The sequence below is a fragment of the Ixodes scapularis genome, unplaced genomic scaffold (genome assembly GCF_016920785.2).
Source record: "Ixodes scapularis isolate PalLabHiFi unplaced genomic scaffold, ASM1692078v2 PGA_scaffold4__175_contigs__length_147842914, whole genome shotgun sequence".
NCBI lineage: Eukaryota > Metazoa > Arthropoda > Arachnida > Ixodida > Ixodidae > Ixodes > Ixodes scapularis.
Window position 1 is genome coordinate 24,466,242 of NW_024609879.1, and position 23,858 is coordinate 24,490,099.

The window sequence follows — 23,858 nt, forward strand, 5'->3', positions numbered from 1 at the left end:
TGGTCGTCTGGCAAGAATGCTCGTGACATCGTATCGGCCAGTAGAAGTTCCTTTCCTGGTCGGTACTGCAGGTCAATGTTGTAGCGTTGAGTCTGTAGGATCATCCCTTGCAGTCTTCTTGGAACTTGGTCCAGCTGCTTCTTCATGATGGCTTGTAGTGGGTTATGGTCTGTGATTACAGTCGTCAGTCTTCCGAAAGTGTACTGGTGAAACTTGTTCAACGAGAAGACTATGGCAAGCATCTCCTTCTCTATCTGCGCATACCGCACTTCAGTAAGCGTGAGAGCTCTGCTCGCAAAGGATAATGGCTGTCCATCTTGAAGGAGTGCAGCTCCTAAGCCACGTTCACTGGCATCGCATTGTACCATCAGCGGTTTCTGTGGGTAGTAATATGCCAACACTGGGGCTCTTTCTACCAAGTTCTTTGTCTCTTGAAATGTGTTGTCTTGTTCATCGCTCCATGCCCATGGTTCACTGTTGATGACCAGCTTTCTGAGCGGTTCTGTGACCTGGGAGAGCTTTGGCAGAAAGCGTGCAAGGTAGTTGAGCATTCCACAAAAGTGGACCTTGGACGTCAGTTGGAGGGGGCATTTCTTGAATGGCTCTGACCTTTTCAGGGTCAACACGTAGTCCGTCTTTTGTCAGCAGGTGCCCCAGAAATGTTGTACTTGTGCGATGCAGCTCCGTCTTGTCTCGGTTGAGTCGCACACCAATCTTCTGACATCTCTGCAGCAGGTTTTCCAGCTTCTTGTCATGGTCACTGCGAGCTTCTGCATCTGTTTCGCCGATACCATATGCTAGAATGTCATCTGCCACACACAGCACACCACTCAGTCCATCCAGAGCTGACTGCAGTCTCTTCTAAAAGATTTCGCTCCTGACAGCGAGTCCAATCGGAGGCGTAGCTATCGGTAGCGTCCCATTGGTGTCTGGAAGGGAGTGAGAAAGCTAGACTCTTCGTCCAGGATACATTGCCAGTAGCCGTCTCGTAGGTCCAACTTCGAGAATATCTTTGTATTTGCGACTTCAGGCAAAATGTCATCCAGGATCGGTAAGGGGTGCCTCTCCCGCTCAAAGGCTTCGTTGACAGCCTGAGGATCAATGCAGATTCACATTTCACCATTTTTCTTTGTAGCGATGACCATTCGGCTGACCCAAGGTGTCGGTTCCGTGACACTCTTGACGATTCCTGTTAGTTCCAATCGTCTTATAGTTGTCTCGAGCTGAGGCTTGATGTTCACTGGGACTCGGCAACTTGTCACTGCTTTGGGACATGCCGCTGGATTGGTCACAAGGTGTACGGTCCCGGGCAGAGAGCCTACAGAGGTTCCAAAAAAATCGGGGTACCTCTTCGTAATGTGGTCTCTTGAGTTCACTTCACCAACGCTGGCAACCAGGTCGTAGTCAACCGTGATTAGCCCGATCAGTTCAGCTGTCTTCCGTCCTATGAGGGGTGTGAAGTCGATACGGACCACAATGAAGTCAACGACGTGTTTCTGCCCGTTGGCTGTAGTCACCCTCAGCCTTGCCTTGCCAGATGGGATGACTTTCGTTCCATTCCACATGCGCAGGGTTGTCGAGGTTGGCTCGATATGTCTGGGCGTCACACTCTTGTGGTTGATAACATTCACTGCAGCTCCACTGTCCACTTGGAACTTGACTTTTCTTTCATTGACGGTCAAGGTTGCAAATAACGAGCTTGCTTTGCCGTCCTGCACCGTGAGTATCTCTTCTGTTGAGTCGTCGTCGTGCGCCTCCACATTGGCGACGGTCTTGGTGCTTTTGCATAACGCTGCAAAATGGTTCCGCTTCTTGCACTTGTTGCAGGTTTGGTTCCATGCTGGACATGCTTGTCTTGCGCGCTCGTGAGTCCTGCCGCGGTACCTACAGCTCTGTACTGGTTGCTTGAACGCAGCCTGTTTGTCTTTCTCTCGGTCGGCACGTGGTTGTCGGCGGCGATTGCTGCTACCCTTCATTGCGTGGACTTCGACCGTGGTGCCTTCTCTGAACACCTTCATTTGAAGCTTCGTTGACTCGTGCGCTAGGCATACCATGACGACTTTTTCGAGCGTCGGTTTTTCTAGTTTCAGAATGTCCGCACGTGCTTTCTCGTCGTTTACTCTAGAGCCACTAAATGAGCTGCGCTTAGAGTACCGGCACTCCGTTCCCCGACATTGTTGTGGGCGCCGCCATATTGGGGCTTGTGCAGAGCAGACGCAACTGCAGATCGTCATGATTCAAAAGTGCGACTTCCTCAGCATTCCATTCGGTGTTAGGAAGCTCATGTAATATTGCTTTTCTCTGTCGGGGACTGTTTAAACATTTGTGGAGGACGGAAGAGCGTTTCCTGTGATTTCAGATAAAGCTTCAGATAACTGGCAACCATGATTTTAAGCCACAATATGGCCAAGTGTCGTTACTCTGAAGCGTAGCTTATTCAGTGGCACTAGTTTACTCCACAGAGGATTTGGTCGCGGATCACCTTCTCCTTTTTTGTTCTGAAAATGCAGTCGCAGGTTTTCAGTTTCAGGTCGGTCAGAAAAGTGTCGAACCTCTCGTCGGGGAGTTGTACTCGCATGCGGAAGACGTAGCGTGAGTACACTTCGTTCTGCTTCGGCAGAAAGTGCGCATCCAGTAGCTTCACAACGTGGTCGAAGTCAAATTCAGGGTGCGGTCTCGCTTCCGTACACTCTCCGAAGTCCAGAGTATTGTAAATGTCTAGCAGGGTTGGTCCTCCTATCGTGAGAAGAAGTGCGACTTGCCTTTCCGATCATGCTCCAGCGGCATCGGTCGCTTTCAGGTACTGCGTGAAGGCTTGTTTGAACGTGCGCCATCGCTCCGCAGCGTTGCTGGCGTTTTCAAACTTCGGCGGCGGCGGGATCCTGTCCATGCTTGCTTCCGTTGTCGTGGCGGTCGTAGCTCAAGCGTTGGCTATTGCCGCTTCTGACACCATGTTTCAAAAAGGCGTGTTATCAAACGTAACTAGTTTAATGCTTGACAGAAGGTTACAATGTGGACGGTATTTGCGTCCGCCATGCTCGCCGGTTTCTTCGTCTCCTCGCGTAGGTGATGGGGGAAGGCCCGTACGCCACCGCATGCCTTGGGTGGTGGCGCCATCTGTCGGCTCATCTTGTAACAGGAAGTACATGAAAAATACAAAAGATCAACACATGGACAGACAGGTGACTGACACCTACAGTGCTGGTAAGTAATATAAACAGTGAGAACAATCGTGTGTGAAATAAAACTGGTACATAAATACACTAGCAAAAACAGTAATTAAAGCATTGCGGAACAAGACGGGGTCACCTATGGCCAGGCACAACCAGGGTAATCACCGACTCACACCAAGCATAAAGGAGCTTCTAGTCCGGCTTGGTGTCCTGCTGCTGCTATTGTCTGCTTTTTCTTTTAAAGGAGTATCAATTTAAGGCTAAAAGGGAACGCAAGTAATAAATCAGTAAGTGCACTGAGAGCACTTGAAGCACAAGGGGCACGCTCCCTACTGAGGACAGAGGGGAGGGTACCAAGTCTAGCTGAACCTGTTTTGCAGCACCCTGCATAAGCTAGGTGCTGGCAAGACTGGGGCTTATCTACTGAGAGTGTCTAGTACAGTCAAAGAAAGCATTATAAAGTTCTCTGCTGGGCAAGCTGCTTCATGGCTGCAATAAAAAAAGAGTACATTAAGACAGGGACAAAGAAGGAAGGGAAGACTTTTTTTCTGAATAAACTAGTTGGTAGTGAGCGCTTGTTTCATCCTTTCTCGTCCCCGTCTTATTGTGCTCCCTTTTTAGTTGAAACGAAAGCAAGCCACGATGGAATTTAGAGAGGGCTAAAAGCTTGCTTTAACATCTGTGTGCTTGTGCGGGAACGCTTCATGTACGAGGCCTACTACAAGGTAGTAATTATCACAATTTCCGTCTGAGTAACAAAATAATGCCTCTCTGCATTACAAAGTATACTATAACTTTTCGCGTGCTGTACAGATATAGGCATATTTTGCATGCAGAAAAGGGGGGACACTAAAACTAATAGTAATTTGTTTATCATCCTTGCTTAGATAAATGTTTCTGAAGTTGGGCATGAAAGAACCGCCTTCGAACATGAACCCGAATCTGGTCTTTGGTTTGTTTTAAGTCATGGCCAAGTACTCCTAATAAAATATTGAAATAACCAGTTGAGAAGAGAGCGGATGATACTTATCTCACTTGGTCTTTAGCTTTAAAAAGAAATATGTTTACAGATTGACCCCCCATAGCGAAGACACCCTTTCAAACTGATTTATCTTAAACAACCATAGTTACATGTGATTTATCTTTAGCATGAGTAGTTACATCGCCAATGCAAACGGCACGGCTTTCCTCCGCTCTCGTCCCTTCCCCTATCTTGTTGTCTTTTTGCAAAGATCGGCGATTATAAGAATAGCGTAGGCATTGATGACAGCAAACGGAGCTTGTTAGTGGTTGTCTGCACCAGTTTAATCATAGCAGTCTAACCCTCTCTTCCAGGAATGCAAACAAAAAGATGCTTTCCCCCTGAAAAAAAAAGGAGTAAAGTGGATTGGAGTATGACCTTAGCACCTCTATACTCACAAAGCATGCCAGTTCGATGACGGAGTCATAGAGTGCCTGGTCACAGGTTTGGAGCGTGAGTATTCGGTAGTACAGAGCATTAAAGAGTCATTCCTCGGGGAACCTGGACGTCAGCACACAGCTTTTGCAGTGGCGAGGACCCCGAAACATACTTTTTTCGTGTTTCGCGTCCGCTGTGGCGAGACTCTTCTCCGTTGTATACCCGTCCACCTTTTCCATTTCGGCGACCGCTTCTCGTGGCGATCTGCCAGGTTTTGTCAGTATAAAGGAGGCTATCGTACGGCATATAATGGTGCTGTGTAGCGGGTCGCCCTCCTGCTGTTTGATATTGGGCAGCCCCTTAGTCCACAGAACTCTGAGAATGTAGAGGTTATCTATCCTGCCTGTGACATTATCTGCAACTCGCAAATTTCAGTGCTGCATTGGATTGTTTACAGCAAGGCATGCAAGTGAGTCATGTTTTTTTTATCCGCAAAACTTTCAAATGGCCCAATTGTTTACCTTGGAAAAAACTGCACGGTTCGGGGCACAGCCACGCAAGCGGCAAGGCGTTGACGCCAAGACGTCCCGTTCTCTTTTCCTCGCTGGCTCTTGTGGTACCCTTGTCTCCGTCGACTGAAAGGAAAATCACTTCAGTGTCGTGCATACTTGAGCCTCCGCTGAAGCAAAAATTATTCCATATGAACCTACCTGCCATTAAAGACCAAAGTTCACTTCTTCACTCTTACTTCCTACCCACCTAATGCAATGGTTTGTTAACAGGAACACCACAGTTAACTAGACAACTCATTCGTAATGCAAGTCCTCCTTAGTAATGAATCATGTGCAAGGTCTAATGAAACAACAAGCATGGGCACTAAAGACACCCTCCTACATGGGGGAGTATTAGTGGACCCGATTCGGATAACATTTGCGAGGCCTAGCTTGACAACATAATAAATGACATCGTTTCTGGTCACAGTATTTTTTTCTAGATGCCTTGGCATTAGTTCTGGCCTTGGACTGGTTTTGAGAGCACCCATATAATGTTTGCAACTTTGCCATGGGAACCACGAAGTTCTTTCAAAACTAAATTGCAAGCTTTAAAATAAAAATACAAGAAAAGTTGTACAGATGCACGAATATAATCACCATTGTCTATGCCCGTACCTGCTGGCACCTGTTTCCAGAAAAATCAACAAATACCAAAGTAATACACATATTATACATCGTGAAGAGGCCTGCTGACAACCTGATGAACAGTATATTGAATGCCAATAACGCATGAACTGTTAAGTTTTCCGCTCACTGCATGGTTCTCTAAAGGCCCGTTCACACTCTTGCAGCCTCTTAAAACTGGGTTCCATAAAACCTCTCACAACGAGAGGACACACTGGCGCCATTTATTGGGTAGCAGAGTAAACTTGGCGGTCCGGCATATGTGCTATTTTTCTGGTGCATTTTCCTTTCTTTTTTGGCTCGAAAAACTTTTGTCAAGGTTATAAACTAGCCTTTCTTATAGGTATTACGCCCCTGCGACCTCGGAAATCCCGCGAAACCTTCGCTCTTGTAAAATGCAGTTCCAGTATCACCGCATAGATGGCGCCAGAATGCCAGTGTGTACCCTCGTCCTAAGAACTTTTAAGAAGTTTTAACATATCTCGTCTCTCTTGGTCGTACTCGGTTGCAAGAGCTTGAACGGGCCTTAAGACTCAAGTTTTTGCCAACTGTGTTCATTCTCTTTAATCTTGGAAAGTGCTTCCAAGATAGCAGTGCCCATGCATCCTAACGAAGTTGCTGGTGCATGCTTGTGACACCCTCGAAAGCTTCTGCCGTTGACTTTGGAAACCTCTGGACGCACACATACTGCGGTTCCATCCTCCCGTCGAGGCTATCCGCTTGCGCTTGCACAGCTTTCGCAGTTAGTTTATGCTGAGGCGAGACGAGGTATTGTGGCATTTGCACATTCAAGATAGCAAAACCCACCACATGTCGGCTCCGAGCGGCATGATAATAATACCCAAGAGCTATTTCGCGTATGGTCTATAAAACCTGTATAATGTACGATGCTGAACATGCCAATTGCTACATAGTTTAGAGCCGGGAAGGTGGACATGCAGCAAGGCACGCACCTGCAATTGCATCCACTTTGGCGGGTGTAATGGGCTTCCTTCCCACGGCGCCATACTTTGTCACGCCTGGCAGGTTGGCTTGTCATACTCCTATTCACCAGGTCCTCGCCCTTGTAGAGGCACCGGGACAACAGGATCAGCAAAGCGAGTCGAACTTGGTCTTACCTATAGCCCAGTCAACTTTTTTTTCTGGTAGGCAAACCCCACCTTGGAGGTAACGCTGCAAGTGTAAACATAATCATAAACAAACAGGTGCTCAAGCAAGTTTTAGTACAGGTATAGTGCCTGGACGTTTTCTCCAATGGTGCAATTGGCATCCTGTTCCTCCCATGTATTAAGAGTTGTCCCAAGGAAGCAACAATGATGTTACGAAACCGAAAGTGTCATGCTGTCGCAAGTCTGCAGTTGGTCTTCAAACCTCTGGTGAATAAGACAAGCAGGCACCAGTGCCGCTGTCGTCATGACGTCCCAACTTGTGACTGTGAAATTACTGTGGACTGTCGAGGCACCGAAAATAATGGTGCGGCAAACATACTGTATTGCTAACCCCACCTAAAACCCCTTAATGAGTTCGTGCTGAGTTTCGTAAGTGGCATCAAAGCGCCTGAGCAGGAGACACGTGCAGGAGTTGGAAGCAAATGGCGGTGTGGCTCTGAAATGAGAGGCACTTGGAAGTGAGTGGCAGCACGGCACTCACTCGTGGCACGTGTCTCTCGCTTTGAGACAATTAAGGCTGCACCGCATGTAAGCGATTTATTGAGCAACGAGAGGAGCATCGGCAACAGCGACGGATATTTCTCACTGCCGCTTGTAACGCTGCTCGGTTCTTGAATTACTAGAAAACGTCGCTCATCGCATGAATCGCTTGGTCCTGTCGCTTTCATGCAGTGTGCCTCGTCGTGCGGCTGAGCGATAGCAAAAAGGGTCGCCATCGCTTGTCTCGTCGCTCCCTTCATGGCTGTCGGCGCTTGCGAAAATGTGAAGTGTGAATTTTATGTAGGGCTTTGTCCATGCCGGCTCTCAGACTGCTGGCAGAACTTTGAGTTTCGGTGAAATGCGACCACATGGTTTCTCACTTTGCTTATGTACTGAGGAGGAAAGTTGACAAGGAAGTAGTTGAGAAATCAGTTCATGATCTCTTCAAGAAAGTTGTTCGAAACACCCCGTTTTCTGTTGTTATTTTGGCTGTCTACAGTGCCGTCCGACGGCACTCCACCCGCGCCTACAAGTGCCGTCCGAAAGAAAGTCGAACAGCACATGTGTCCCTGGGGAGCTCGTTAACCAACCCCCCGCATACATTCATGCCGCCTCGCGGCAACAGTATGCGGCTGCTAATTACAGAACTGTTAACCTACTTGGCTCCGTTGCACATGACGCTTCGCAGCGTCGAGCCCCTCTGTCCCATACCAAGCCCCGCTGTCCCCCATGTACCTCCGGAAAGGGACGCCCATAGCATTTTGTTAAAGGGGCCCTGCAATCATATTTAAGCGCCTACCTTCTTTGCGGTTTCCACGTCTCTTGGGGTTCGGGCAAGCCAGCGGGCACGGAGAGAGTAACTAAATAACAGTGAGTCATATTTTAACCGAAGACGCGGAAACCTCCACCTACAAGGGCGACCCGAGTTGCCGAAAGCGCGCAATATGTGACGTCTTTGGTCCTGGGCTTACCACTGGTCAGAGCCGCTAAAAGTTTTTTTTCAGTCGAAATACAAAATATAAGTGTCGCGAACCGTTTCAATTATGTGTGAAAGTAGCTTTTGTCCGGTGATTTAGATCAGAAGAGAAACAAATGCAGTTTATAAAGTACAGAAACAAGAAAAGACTCGTCGACAAACCCGCCACCAAGCAGCGGAAAAAACGGCGCATACTGGAAAAGGCTAGTGAAATGAGGCTCCCACGAACAGCGAGCGTAGAATGGTCCCGGATCTACGCGGCGGCGCTGCGGTCGTATACCGGCTCGAGGATTCGACCGGTTCCGAGCGTTCCGAAGGCTTCCGGCGCGGGCTTGGCTGGCAATTTGGCCATTTGGCGGTATCGCAGCGCGAAGTGGCTCCCGTTCTGAAGTGATCTTTACACCGTGTTTGCTGTAGTTTGTGGCCAATGAAGTATCATGCCGAATTAGTCCTTAATCGCGCAGCAAATGCAATGCAAGCCGCTCTGGCCGCCCGCCTCATACAGCTTATCCAACACGTGCTTTAGTGGCGCCCTCCCGAGCCGTCGTCTCGGAGTGCGGCAGCCATGAGCGCTCGATGAGCTCACTACTCCTCTAGTTCACGGCCACTCAAGCCAGGACCTACGACGTCATGAAGGAGGTTATTTTTTGTTTGTTTTTTGTAATTCTAAATTGCCTATAACTTAAAGCAAAATTTGAGAAAAGAAAAGTTTTTCTAAGTTAGTATGTTCAGTGCGCTCAAGTTCGGTGCAAATTAAAAACCAGTCAAAAAATTGTTGCAGGGCCCCTTTAAGCAAAGTTTCGTCGACCTTTTTTTTCTCCCCATTGTTAATGGTAAAAAAGAAATGACGTAAATTTCTAGGGATGCCGCAAACTTTTTTCGAACCGAAAGTTCGATGATCAAATCAAACGGTTCAAAAGATTTCGCATTTTCGAACTTTCCATATCGAGAAATTCGACGGAAGTTGAATTTTCGAACTTGTTAAACTAAGAAGTTCGACGCGTTTCAAAATTTCGAGCTTATTACGCTGCAAAATTCGATGCTTGTCAAATACTTTCAAACTTAATAGACCAAATATCCATGATTTTTTTTAACTTTCGAATTTAGTGCACTAAAACGTTGGAAATATTCGAACTTTCGAACTTGCTACGCAAAGAAATTCGATAATTTTCAAACTTTCTAACTTATCAATCTAAAGAATTAGAAAATTGTCAAACTTCCGATTCCTGAAAAGTCAAAAGTTCGACGAACTTCGAACTTTTAGAGTAAAAGGTCGAAGTTCGTCGAACTTCGAAAGACGGGCGGGCGGTTTCATTTGGATTCAAGGTGTGAGGTACATTTGTAATTTTTTTTCTCGCATTTTTACTTGTGGTGTCGCATTACTTGCGAAAGACAATGAAGTTTATTTCAATCCTCTGGCGTGCTTGGTTTTAAAGAAATAGATTCCCGAAGGAGCGAGGAAGGACGATGGGTTTTTGACAATTGTCGTTTGTGCCATATTTGAAGCGCGCTATAGCCGAAGATATTTATGGTAGAGATGTTAAACTTTTTAACAATGATTTATGTATACCTAGGTAAGTGTAGTCTTAAGATATGATTATTATTCGTCAAGACGAAATTTCATAGAAATATATAAACATGTATCTATGGGCAATTATGCCCTTAACTCGATAATTTTTCTGGTCGAAATTGTTTGAGGTATCGCATTTAAATTAGCACCACAGACAGCACAGATCACTAGCATCTGCAGAATACAAATTAATGTATATACTGTTATTATCACGTTGAGGAATAAATTAACTCAGAGAAAAAGATTTCTAATATTGTTCAAACTCGGCACGTCATAATATATATATATATATAAGTGAACAAATAAATAATATTACAGAAACGGCTGGCTGAGGAGGGTCGTCGTACACATAGTACAAAAGATGTACGGTATCGGAATCGAAAGCGGAAGTGAAAATGATGTAAGATTTTCAAAATTGAGCTCAGGAGGCGGCGCATGACTAGCAACTTCCACATTAGGATAGCGAATCCCGCAATCACGGGAATACTGTTGCTCTGACAAACGCTACCCAGAGACGTTATTCAACTCGGACTCTTTTTTTTTTTGTTAAATCAGCCTCGTTTTGCTTTTAACCATGATATCATTTTGCCTACGGCGTATAGCAGCTTGAGCTGAACAGGCCATATTCCAATGATCGACTCAGTTGCAATATTACACAAGCGATATTAATCGAAGATGATTGATATGGTTACAAAAACAATAGCCACTCATGGCTTAGAACGTGTGAATTCGAGGTATTCGTATTTCACTGCCTCCTAATTTGTTTCTGGGCGTTATGTTTCTACCACCTACATTTCCCCTGCTGTGGTTTTCATCGTACATGTCACTTTTCTTCGCTCATCATTTCAACTGTACTTCGTGTAGCTAACACTACAAACCAATCAAATTAATTAGGCAGCGGCAAAAGTGCATAGCAATGGCGCTCGTCTTTTATGTGCGTTTGCAATGCCCGGAAATACGAATCGCACACAGTAAATGCGGCGTGATTGTGCCTTCGTTGTTGTGTGTGATTGGATCAGCCAGTAAATGTATAAGCAAAAAGACGAGGATCGTAATGACGATGTACTTTTGGGGCTGATTCATTCGCTCCGTCGGACACGATGTAAAACGGAGCGTAGGCTACGAATCATTTTGCTTGATATTAATCAAGAAGCTATATTTACTTTAGACTTAAATGGAAACTGAAGCGATTCGGTATTTGAGAAGAGAAGAAAACATTTAAATCGTCTTTATTTGGCCTCAAGGATTACGAAAGTAAAGATTATATTTCAGACTGATGCCCCAAGTAGTCACGCCACAACAGCGCTTTCAAAATAGCGCTGTGCTTCAAAATAGCGCTTTCAAAATAGCGCCGTGCTTCAAAATAGCGCCGTTCTGGACGAGGAGGAAATCATAACGTATTATGCAGAGATCTCAACATTTACGCGCTTTCCGCAGTCCTAAGCCGACGAGTCAAAAACGTTGCAGGCGTTCCCTCATCAGCAACCCACGAAAGGCATTTGGAATACATTTTAGCGCTCAAAAAACAGGGACAAAGAGGCGAGAAACTGACAGCACAGTGCGCTACTAACAACTGATTTTATTAGATGAAACGACACTTTTATACCATCCGAGTTTCCGATTTTGCTCCACCACTAGCCAACCCGGTGCCAGGCCGCGTCATTGAGGAACGCACGCTCCTTGTCCAGTAAATCTATTGAGGCCACGCTGACACGTGCTGCCCCATCCTTCTTAATCTCATCTGCCTCGACTATCTTCCTCACAGTTTTTTCTTTGTGCCGTGCCAGAATCTTGCTCTCGGAAAACAACGGCACACACTTGCAACTTTGACAATGATCAGACAGATGACCGTCCCGATAATTTCCTACTTTAAGTTTATGTTCCCTCAGCCTATCATTAACACACCTACCTGTCTGACCTATATACTTGTTTCCGCATGATAAGGGGATCTGATATACTACTCCCTCCACACATTCAACGAAGGTATCCCTGTGTTTCACCGCGCAGCCAGAAGGGGCCTTACGAAAAGGATCTCTTATCCTATATAATCTACTAAGTTTGTTTGGTGCGGAAAACACTACTTTCACGTTCGATCTATTGGCCCCCTTTTTCAAGCCATGCGCCGTTTTGTGAATGTACGGTATCACCGCGACCTTTTGTTTATCTCCGAGAACCGTTCGGCGAGGGCAATCTTCACTACGCAATCTATTTAATACGATCTCTGCAACTGACATTCTTCGGGAAGCCAGCTGCCAACAACCGCCTATACTGCGTGCCCAGGCCTTCTGACATCACATGGTGACATGATTTTTTGAGGGCGTTCAATACGCACATATTGGCAATATGTGCGTTTAAGTTATTTTGTTATAGTTTATTAAACGAATTACGTTACACACAGCTTGTTCTCGACACATATACAAAAGTGCCACTTCATTGTGGAACTGAAAACCAAATATTAAATAGAATTACAGTTTGGTGCGAGAAAAACTAATAAATCAAACACAAAAGACCGTTCAAATTAAATAGCTTTAGTAGATCGTTTCAATGATTCCAATAACAATACTCGATACTCCGCGCGCTTTTGCGTACATCGTATCGTTATCGGAGGTACCGGAGGTACCGGAGCTATTGGAACGATATACTAAAACTATCTATTGAGACGGAAGCAGGACTACTATCAGAAGCATGCTTGTAGTGTGCCTATGAATAAAACTTTAATATCAGGTAATCCTTTACAGATGCATTATCCAGCCGATTGGGGAAGCACAGACCAACGTGAACACAAAGTAGAAGTTCGCCCTCATTTGACGGAAGTCTCGCTGTCGCTAGATATAGATATGGGCGTTGAAGAAACACAAGTATTCTAAGGACCTCCGACGAAGAAAACGGTCATTAGGGATTTTTCGTAGACCGTGTTCTCCCCTCCGCTAAGCCCTCCGCAACGAAGAAGCCGCTACCGCGCCTGCGCGCCAATGGCCTTGACTGTAGAAACCCGGATCTCGTAGCGGAGAGCGGGACAGCGGAAACAATCTACGAAAACTCCCTATTACCAAAACGTTGTCGTTAACGTATTCCGGTCGCTCACAACGGAAAAAAAATTGCGGGGGCTTAGCTCGGCTACGCCAGGATATACGTAGCGTGAGCTTATCCGCACAAAACGAGAGGCGCTATCGAGCGGCTCCGGCGCAACGTCATACTTGGCTGCTGCGCAACGCAGGCGCACAGCTGGACACGCGGCAGCGCCAGTGCGTCTGCCGCGGGTATGATGTCACTCCTCTGGAATGTGCAGACCTGCGAGGCGCGCGCGTTGGCGGCGGAGAGCGCGGCGGCGGCGGCTCCGGCGCGCCAGCTGGGCGTCGTGTGACGTCACTGCTCCTCGCGCATGCGCAGACCGGTGAGGCGCGCGCGGCGGTGGCGGAGCGCGCGGCGGCGGCGTCTCCGGCGCGCCAGCTGTGCGCCGTTTGACGTCACTGCTCCTCGCGCTTGCGCAGCACGGCTCTTTGGGAGCCACGCGAAACTGCTGAACCTCGGCCAGTGTAGCTGACGCTACAAAATGTCGGCCACGTTTGCGAGATGTAAAAAGAAGCAGACCACTGAAGATCGGATTTTGTAAACCGGACCTTCGAGGTCCCCTACCCATTGCCATTGCCACTTGACAAAACGGTGAAGACTACGGCTCCAGTGAACCCATCAGCGCGTAAGAGCGAGGCTCGAGAATACAAAAGAATTTGGGAAGGCTCAACAAAAGGCGAAGTCGAAGGGAGATGAAGAGTGCAGCCAATCTCTCCCTGGTGTTTTGTGTCCTTCCTGGCTGGAAGTGAGCAAATTCCATTTTGCCTAACCTTTTTTTCTTTTAAACTCGGTTTCTAGCTATTCAGTACATCGAAATACTTCGCCAGCATAGCCGATTGACAAAGGATACTCTCGACACTCAACCAAAAACGCCGGCGGGAACCGAATGTCAGGATGGCGTCGACGCGAACCATTACATCACAGATATCGGCTGGGTCAAAATGTTATTGGCACAATCTTTCCGATTTGACGCCAATATCGGCGCAATACTGCGTGCTGCCTGGGAAGGTGATGGACGGCTAGTTGGGTGTCCTGGTTCCCATGACCGACAAAACATACATCGACAGCAGTGTTGGGCAGTACCGCGATACAAACTTATCGTGATAGTATATCAGAATATTTTTGCGTTTTTTTATTTCTGTATCGCGATAACTTTTTTCAATAAGTGTCTATATTTAAGCTTCGGAATACACCTTTCGTGTATTTGTTGTATCAATATGAAATCAAGGGCCAATGTATCTCCTTACATCTTTTAGGAATAATTGACCTCCACACGAAAGCTCTAGCGACAGTTTGCTTTGCACATGCGCTTCAACGGGGTGGCCAGTACTGTGAATAGGGACTTGATGCTATGTTCTCAAGCATACCATAATTTCTATAGAACGTTACCTGCCAAATTTACAAATCTCACACCAATGGACCCCTCCACTTCCTCAAGGAAGGTGTGAGGGCCGACGCTAGCCAATCGTGAGGACGGATAAGCAGCCTTGGCTGCGTATGCTTCGTCGCCTTCGGCCACTGCCGGCCCTCGCACCTTCCTTGAGAAAGTGGAAGAGCGCCTCAATCGAAGTGAGGTTTGTGAATTCGGTGTAAGTATCTGTAAGATTCGTGAGCCCCTTCGCTATTTTGCGAAGATAACATGTACTCCGGTGTGCTTCCCTTAGTCCACTATTATGTTGGTACAAAACGTTAAAGGCACTGTGGGCACGAGTTTTACAAGCGTACATTGAACTCCCTATGTCCATCATTTCGATTAGGATAAATTTATGCCTTCACGACGTCAAGAAACCTGTTTATTTTAAGGCGACGTACTGAAATGACTACAGAAAAAGGCACCTAAATCGAACTAGAGGGAGCTGATCTGTTGTGATGCAAGATATCTGAAGAACTGTGCTCCAATCTCAACGGAATGTCCAACCTAGTAAGACCGGCTTGAATGGCACAGTTCTTCGTAAAAAGCAAGCTCCCAATTCTAAACTAAAATTACTTCAAGCTGAAGAACGTTCCTCTTTAATTCAAGTTAGATCTCACGGTTAGTACGTGATATTTTTTTACTTGAGGGTTTCCTTTTTGTATTCGAAGTGCCAACAGCGTTTACTGAACCTACGGGGACCGCGCCTTACCCCCGAATTCATAGATGTGACTTGCTCTGAAGTCGAGCTTGAACCTGCTCAAGTCCCTCCTGCAACGAGCAAGCGCGCTTCATAATTGCACCTTAATTTGAACCGATCTTGAACCGAACTTGAAGCGAACTTGAAGTGCCCAAATTTCGAGATTGGGTTGGACCTATCGTGAACGCGACTTCGTAGTCGTTTCAACATGGCGGCATGGCGAAGCGACGCCGCAGAGAGGTGCTCCGCCTTTAAATTCACAACTCTCGCCTGCGATATCGTCTTCGGGGACGTGTTTTCTCTGCCGCGAGTCCTGGGGCCATCAATTCGGTATAAGGGAAACCCAATGAAGCGCTACAACGACGGGCAGTTCCTGGCTCGGTACCGCTTTACGAAGGGAACCGTCCGAGAGCTGCTCGGGATGCTGCCACTATAAACGAGCACCTTTTGCTGACCCCCATGCTGCAACTGCTGGTCACGCTGCGGTTTTATGGTGCCGGGACCTTCCAGGTTGCCCAGTGTGCCGCGCGGTCGGAGTAGTTACGCAGCCGATCGCGAGGCACCTGTTCCGGGACCTCGTTCACTTCCCCAGCGCCGCCCAAATCAACACCGTGATGCTCGATTTCTTCGCACTTGGAAACTTCCCCGGCGTCACCGGGTGCATCGACTGCACCCACGTGCGGGTAAAGAGCACCGGAGGCGACGACGCGGAGGTGTTCCGCAACCGCAAGGGTGTTTTCTTAATCATCGTCCAGGTAACGAGTGCAGAACTCTCGGTTTACCGAATCTAGAGGTTAAAGGCTTTTAACATCAGGTAGAGCAACGCTTGCGCGAGGCGATATGTCATTCATTGAAGTATGAAAAAGTCAGGAAATTTTTTATTGATGATATTACGTTGCAGGAGGAGGAGGAGGAATAAACTTTTAATAAATAGAGCTTCAGGCGCTGATGGTTGGGCGCCCGCCCGGTGGGGGGCCTCCTCTAGTCCGGGAAGCCCTGGTCCGCGCTGACTTTCCGGGCTCTCTCCACCAGGCTACGCTGGGCTGAGAGGTCGGAACTGGTCAGCTGGCCCACCCACTGCTCGTAGGTTGCGTGAGGGTTGGGGGCGAGGGATGGGGTTTGCTGACACTCCCAGACCATGTGGTACAGGGTGCCAGGCTGGGAGCAAAATTTGCAGGTAGCAGAATATAGGGTGGGGTACATGGCGTGCAGTAGAGTGCCGTGGGAATACGAGTTAGTTTGTAGCCGACGAAAAGCGGTCGCTTCGGCTCTGGATAGGCGGGGGTGCGGTGGCGGGAACTGTCGTCGTTCGTGGCGGTAATGAGCGAGGATGTCCGCGTATTTCTTAAGAGGAGTAGGTTTGAAAGTGCATGGGGTTTGCGTGTCGTCGCCTTCTTGAGAAACTGCCCGGTGTATATGAGCGCGGGCAGCGGCGTGTGCCGCTTCGTTTCCCTCGAAGGACTCGTGTCCGGGGGTCCAGACGATATGGAGTTCTGGGAGTTGACGTACGTTTTGTAGAACTTTGAGGGCCGTTGGTGATATGCGGCCAAGTAGGAAGTTGCGGCAAGCGGCTTGAGAGTCGGTCAGTACAGTGATATATTCGTTGCCAGTGGTGGCCGCCAAAGCAATGGCGAGCTCTTCTGCTGTCTCGATAGACGTAGTGAGAATTGTAGCTGCCGTCAGTTCTTTGCAATGGGCGTCGGTGACGCTCACGGCGTGGGCTGGTTGTTGGGGGTACGGGGAAGCATCCGTGTAGCGAGTAAAAGAAGAATCCGGGGAGTGTTCGTATTGGGTTTTGAGGGCTCGTATCCGGGCTTTTCGCCGTGCCTTGTTGTAGATGGGATGCATGTTTCTTGGAATAGGTGCGACTTTGATGGAATGTCGGATGGTGAGAGGGATGCGTTTCTTCTGCTCGCATTCTGCAGGAGGCGTGTAACCGAGCCGGTAGAGCGTAGCTCTTCCTACCGATGTGAGTTTCAGTCGGGTGAATTGTGAGACTCGATGGGCTTCTTGTATTTCCTCCCATGTATTATGGACGCCGAGTTGTAGGAGTTTTCGTGTGGCCGTCTTTGGGGGTAGTCCCAGGGCGGCCTTGTAGGTTTGGCGAATGGCAACGTTCAGTTTCTCCTTCTCCGCGGATTTCAGGGCCAAGTACGGTGTCCCGTACGTGACTCGGCTGATAAGGATAGCTTGAATGATGCGTAAAGTGTCGGTTTCTTGTAGTCCAAAGTGGCGATGGGAGACTCTGCGGATGAGGTGCATGAGTTGAGTTAGTGTGCGCTGCAGGAAGAGGATGGTCTGGGCGCCTGAGCCATCTTTTGGTATGTTGAGGCCCAAGATGCGAAGGTGTGGGACGTTGGGGACGGGTTGGTTGTCAATGGTGAGCTCTGGATCTGGTATGGGGTCTTTGTTTTTCTTGTATGTTCTCTTGCACAGCGTTAGAAGGGCAGATTTTTCTGGGGCGCATTCAAGTCCCCTGGGTTGCAGGTATTGTTGGGTCACCTGGATGGCTGCTTGAAGTGCGTCTTGTTGGTCCCCCGTTGATCCGGTGGGGACCCAGAGTGTTAGATCGTCTGCGTAGATGGCGTGATGTAGGTTTGGGATGGCTTGTAATAGGGGTGGCAAGTCCTTCATGGCGATGTTAAACAGTAGGGGGGACACTACCGACCCTTGTGGCGTTCCTTTTGGTATGGTTGTGAACGTGTCGGATCGAAGGTGTCCGATACCCACTGTTGCCGTGCGGTTGGTGAGAAATGAGGCGAAGTATTTGTATGTGCGCTCGCCACAGTTAGTGGATGCGACGCCTTGAAGGATGGCCTGGTGTGAAATGTTGTCGAATGCCCCCTTAATGTCTAGGGTCAAGATCGACCGCTTGCTGTGGTTATTCAAGCTGTCCAGTACTTCCTCCTTGAGCTGAAGCAGTATGTCCTGAGTGGACAGATGCGGGCGAAAGCCGTACATTGTGTCGGGGAAGTAGTCTTTGTCCTCAATGTGAGGCGACAGCCGGTTGTGGACCATGTGTTCGAACAGCTTGCCAACGCAGGAAGTGAGGGAGATGGGCCTGAGATTCTTGGGGTTCAGGGGTTTGCCGGGTTTTGGAATAAGAGTGATGTCCGCGTGTTTCCACTGTGGAGGCAGGGAGCCCGCCAGCCAGCAGTCGTTGATATAGTCTAGCAGATTTTCCAGTGCTACGTGATCGAGGTTTCGGAGTAGCTTGTTGGGTATTTTGTCTCGACCCGGGGTGGTGTTGCGGGGGAGAGTGTATACCGCCGCCTCGATTTCAGCCAGTGAGAATGGCTCGTCCATTTCAGGGTTGGGGTCACCCGTGTAGTCTGGTGCCCGCTTGGGTTGGGCGTGTGACGGGGCCGCCAAAGGTTGTTTGAGCTCATCTAACAAATCGGCTTCAGTACCCGGGTGGTTGTGAATTAATCGGCGGAGTTGGTGGGTCGTGACCGCCTTGGACTCGCCGGTCCCCAACAGGGAGCGTAGCAGGTGCCAAGTTCGACGGGTCCCCAGCGTTCCTTGGATTTTGTTACAAAGTTGCATCCAGTTTAATTGGCTAAGTTGGAGGGCGTATGTTTCCGCTTCTGCCGTTAGTTTTGCAATGCGGGTCTTCAGTTTGCGGTTTGTCTTGTTTTTCCTCCATCGTCTGAGCAGCCCGTTGCGGGCGTCCCAGAGGTGGAGGAGATGGGCGTCGATGGCGGGATTGTCCTCCGTAAGGGAAAGTTCCTTGGTGTTTTCCCGTGCCTTCTCAAGGAGCTGGGTAGTCCAATCCTCGAGGCTTATGATGGGACCGGTGGGAGTTGCTTCTCGGAAATTTTTCCAATTGGTGATGCGTGCCGTGCCAATTTTTTGGCTCCTGGTCCTTTGGTGTGGGATTTGGAGCTGTATTATGTAATGGTCACTGCCCAGAGTTTTGTCCAGGCGCGACCATGTAGCCTGTTTGATGTTGTATGTAAACGTCAGGTCGGGGGTCGTATCCTGCGAGACGCTGTTGCCAATTCTAGTGGGAATGTGGAGGGAGTTATATAGGTAGAGTTGATTTTGTAGAGTAGCTTCATGTAAGCTTGTACCCTTTTTGTTGTTTCTGGGGTAACCCCAGGCCGTATGCTGGGCATTGAAATCCCCGAGGACCACGAGTTTGTGGCCTCTGGTACGTTGGCGGACGATTCTTAGAAGGCGGTCAATCGCCGAGAGAGTCTGTGTTGGAGGACTGTAGATGTTAAGGACGTACAGGCTGGTTTCTGTCTTTTTACGGGGTAGGAGCTCGACGAAAGTATAATCTATCGTTGTAGGTAGAGTGTGCGTTTGGGCGGTTTGGGTGGCTTGAACAAGGACGGCTGTTCGGGATGTTGGATCAGTGGCATATGTCGTGTAACCCCGAAGCGACACGTTGTCCGTATTCGTTTCTTGAAGGGCGATGAGGTCTGGCGAGTGTTGAAGGGCGAGGAGAGTGAGCGATGGTTTCTTGTTGCGAAACGAGCGACAGTTCCACTGCCATACGGTCAGCGGGGGTGGAGGTGCGGATGAGTTTTTGGGCGATGGGGGGTTAATCATCATCAATTTGGAGGGGAGGGGACGTGTCGCCGGAGGTGCTGGGTAGGGTGCACTGTTTGGGCCTTTTGCGCGCCTGTCGCTTTGCTTCTTCGATGGTGTGGATGCGCTGATCGAGGTCGATCAACCGGCTGTTGAGGCGTTCTCCCATCTCGTAGATGATGCGCTCAAGGTGGCTAATATGTGTCGGAACGGGCGTAGGGGCGCGAGATGTAAGTGGTGTGGCCTCGGGGTCCCTATCAAGGGTCGGCCCTGGAGGGCGCTGAATTTGGGGGTGGGCTGGCAGCTCCATTTGCGTGAGGGGTGGTGTGGCATCGGGGTTCCTCTCCGGGGTCGGGTCTTTAGGACGTTGAACTTGGTGCTGGAGTAACAGCTCCACTTGCATGAGAAGTTGCTCGATACGTTGTTCGAGGGTAGTCGTACGTTTATTCGTAGCTTCTAGCTGCTGTTTGAGGAGCGTGTTTTCTTGTTGGAGGGTTTGGATACGGGGGTCGGGAGTTTGTACGGGACGGGTGGAGAGTAGGGGGACTTGGTCATGAGCGTTAGGCGGAGGAGCAACGATGGTTGACCAGCTCACCTGTTGTTGGTTCGGTTGGTTCGGTGGAAATTGTCGTTGCTCAGGAGGCTGGGAATTCGAGGAGGATTGTTGTTGCCACCGCTGTGAGGTGAGAGCTCGTTCCCGGTCTCGCAGTGGCGGAGGCGGTGATCGCAGTTTTTTTCGGCAATCCTTGCTAGCCGTGGGGTGGGCGAGGCCGCAGAGTTGGCACTTAGGGGTGCAGTCGTGGTCTTGTGTGGGATCCCTTGTGTGGCACTGAGCGCACATTATCGTGTCGGGATTTGGACAGACGTCTTGCCTGTGTCCGAGTTCTCCACAGAGAGAGCAGCACTGCACTGTTTGTCGGTATGGTCGGCAGCGAGTAAAAAGTCCATACGCTTTGATGTAGAATGGTACATGGATTCCTTCAAATGTGACCACTGCCGATGTAGAGTTGCCCAGCATGCGGGCATGTAGTATACGTGCGCCGTTGTATGCCAGGATGTGAGGGAGTTGGTCAGTGGTGGTGTCCGGGTCCAGACCGTGGATCACCCCACGTCTTGTCCCTGGGAGCGGTTTGAGGTAAGGTAGAACTTCATGAGTTGCTGCCCCCAGTTGGATCCTGGAAATTTCGCTCAACGCGAGCGCACAGTTTTCTTCGGGCGTGCCCGCAACGATTAAATTTTGCGAGGCTTGAATTTGCACGGTGACTCGAGCGTAGAAAATGTATTCAGGTATTTTGCTTGCCCGTTGTAAGCTCTGTGCGAGTTGGCGGTCATTCCAGGCAGCTACTCGTAGTCCAGTTCGTGGCCGAAAGACAACCTTGTAGTCGGAGTCGGGTAGTCGGGGTGCTGGCGTGCCAGGTGGACGGTTTGTAGACTGACGTGGCTCTGAGGGCCGCGGCGGGTTTGCTGGTGGGTTCTTGAGATGGCGACGTTCGCGTAGAATTTGCTGCCAGGGGCCGGGTGGTGCTAAGGTCCGGCCGCTCAGGGCGTCGAACTCCATGGCGTTGTCAGCGGAGTTGGGCATGGTGGCGGCTTGGGCTTTACGAGCCGGTGGAAGAGCCGGCGGAAAGTCGGTGGCTATGCCTATCGGGGCGAAGCCTAGCGATATGGTTGCCGACGTGGTCGAGCTGTGGGTGGCGATTTTGTCAAAACAGTCACTCTGACGTCCGCTTGGGTGGTATCAACGTACAGCTCGTGATGTTAGGAAGCCCTTGGTGACTGTCTGAGGAACGTAGATGGTCCTGGACATCTAAAAGCGGACTTAGAAGCAGAAGCCTATGCGAGGCGCGGCTGAGCCGCGTCTCGCCTTCTTCTTCCTACGTTGCAGGAAACTCTTCAAAATTTAACTGTGGCTATTGGGTATGTTATAGTCCGTTGCAACTCAAAAAGGTAGGGCGAGGGTAAGACGGGCCGGGGAGGAGGAAGACGAAAAAAGGCTTAAGAGAGGAGGTTTCCCCCTCTCTTCCCCAGCGTTCCGTCTGCTTCCTGATCCCAGGCCCGTCTTACCCTCGTCCTACCTCCTTGTCTTGCAATGGACTATAAGCAGCAATGTTCTAAATACCCGTGTTCATTATTTATGCTAATTATGTCTATATAGTCTGACATACAGGACTGACGGCTCTAAATTATTACAAGCGTGTACAGTCGGCACGGAATGAAACGCGAACAGTGGGTGAATGGTTTTCGCTAGATGCTGCACCACCGGAACCAGATGGGAGCTCCAAGAAGATGGCTCCTCCTTCGATGTGTTAGACTCTTGCTCAGTGCATCCAAACCTTAGGTGTTGCGTCTCTAGGTGCCTCAGCGTGGGTCGAAAACAATGCGCTCCTTGTTCGCGTTTCATTCCGTGCCGACTGTACCTCTCCCTTTGCTGTCAAAAAAAATATTTCTCTCTGGTCATGCTTCTTCTCTAATTCAAAATTGTATTCAGCTTGCAATGTTCATATTGACAATGTCAGAACACATCCCTTGAGCAGTTTTTGCAATGAAAATATTTGTCGATTATTACGACAGCTTCATTCGACGGGACCACTGCCCCTAATTTGTCTTGCTCATGTCTTCAAGTTTCATTTCAACGCAATCTACTTGCAGGCTGTCATCGGCCCTCAGCTGCAATTTTACGATGTGGTTTTGAGCTGGCTCGGGTCGGTACACGACAGCCGGATGTTTGACAACTCCCGTGTGCGGGTGCTGTACGAGGAACGCCGGGTACCAGGGACGCTGCTTGGGAACATGGGCTACGCATGCTTCTTTTTCCTCATGACCCCCCTGGCAGATCCCGGTCCAGCCGACAAACCACGAGGCAGGCAAGTAAATCCTACAAGTGCCGATCAAATGTAGGGCTATGTTGTGGAGACAAGGAAAACATTATATCCAGGTGTGGAACAGTCGTAACACTACCGAACTTGTACGCTAGTTGCGTGCGATGGTTAAATAATGTACAAACAAAATAAATACGATACTGGGTGTGGTAACATTAGCCCCACAAACATCTAGCCTTATTGAGGATTATAGTCACTGACACGGTGAGAACTGCAAAGAGTCTTTCTGCCCAGCCTCTAGAGCACGCTCACTGCCTTCTGGCATGCTTTGGCTGCACATTCACGCACGAGGTGCACGAGATGCCAAAGTGTTACCGAATGTATGATGGTGATGCTGGACAAGTGAAGCTTCTCCTGTTTGACGTTGTCTGCGTCTAGTGCGTTGTCGTAAGCGGTGCTGAAGCATTTTCAAATCGAGCTACTCGGGAGAGAGATTGGAAGGGTATCTACAGGCAACATTATAATTTAATTGGCCAATCATGATATTCCCTCGCACGATCAGGTACCAGAAGGCCAACATCAAAACGAGGAACTCCGTTGAAAGGGCCGTTGGCATCTGGAAGCGCCGCTTCCCCTGCCTTGACATGAGGCTGCAACACAAGCTACGTCGGGCCCCGCAGATCATTACAGCCTGTGCCGCCCTCCACAACCTGGTCTGCCTGAGGAAGGACCCACAGCCTCTACCTCCCCCAGCTCCGCCAGTTGTGCCTAGGGCACGCAGACCCAGGAGGAGGGCCACGCGGCCAGTCAACCTGCCGCCCATGGACATCCTGGAGAACTCCCTCACAGACATACAGACACGGGAGCGACTCATCGAAAGAAGCGTCAAGGAGAAGCTTCTTTCGAAGTAGAAGCTTCCGTCAGCAATGACTGATCGAGCCTTGCCGTAAAGCGGCGGTGGAACAATATTCAGTTAGAATGTTTTTCACTTTGCACAAGCGTACTGGCACTAGAGGAACCCAAGTATACTTGAATGCAATGCCACTGACCGAGAAACATTTTTTTGCTGCATTGTGCATTCACAGATAAAAGCAAGCGTTGTCTTTCAATCACTTCTTCACAAAACTCCACAAAAGCTCAGGGGTCGCATTGTTGGTGTAGACCTCTCTCCCAGTGACGATATTTGAATGCGGCTCACAGATTTGACCTATAGTATTGCGTGAGCACTCGATTTGGGCATGTGATAAGAGCTTGACAAGCATTCAGGTAGTGGCTCGGGTCCAAGTGCTGCAACGACGACAATAGCCGAACCAACAATGTTTGCAATTCGTGGCGTGTCCCATATTATGATCAACACTCATGGCATATAATCGTC

The 23,858-nt window shown here is 49.1% G+C and overlaps 2 pseudogenes; one reads left to right on the plus strand and one right to left on the minus strand.

Moving 5' to 3' along the window:
• Window positions 1-1,109: 1,109 nt before the first annotated feature.
• LOC120836455 lies at window positions 1,110-2,890 on the minus strand (annotated as a pseudogene).
• A 12,446-nt stretch (window positions 2,891-15,336) lies between these two features.
• Window positions 15,337-23,394, plus strand: LOC121837725 (annotated as a pseudogene).
• Window positions 23,395-23,858: the final 464 nt, after the last annotated feature.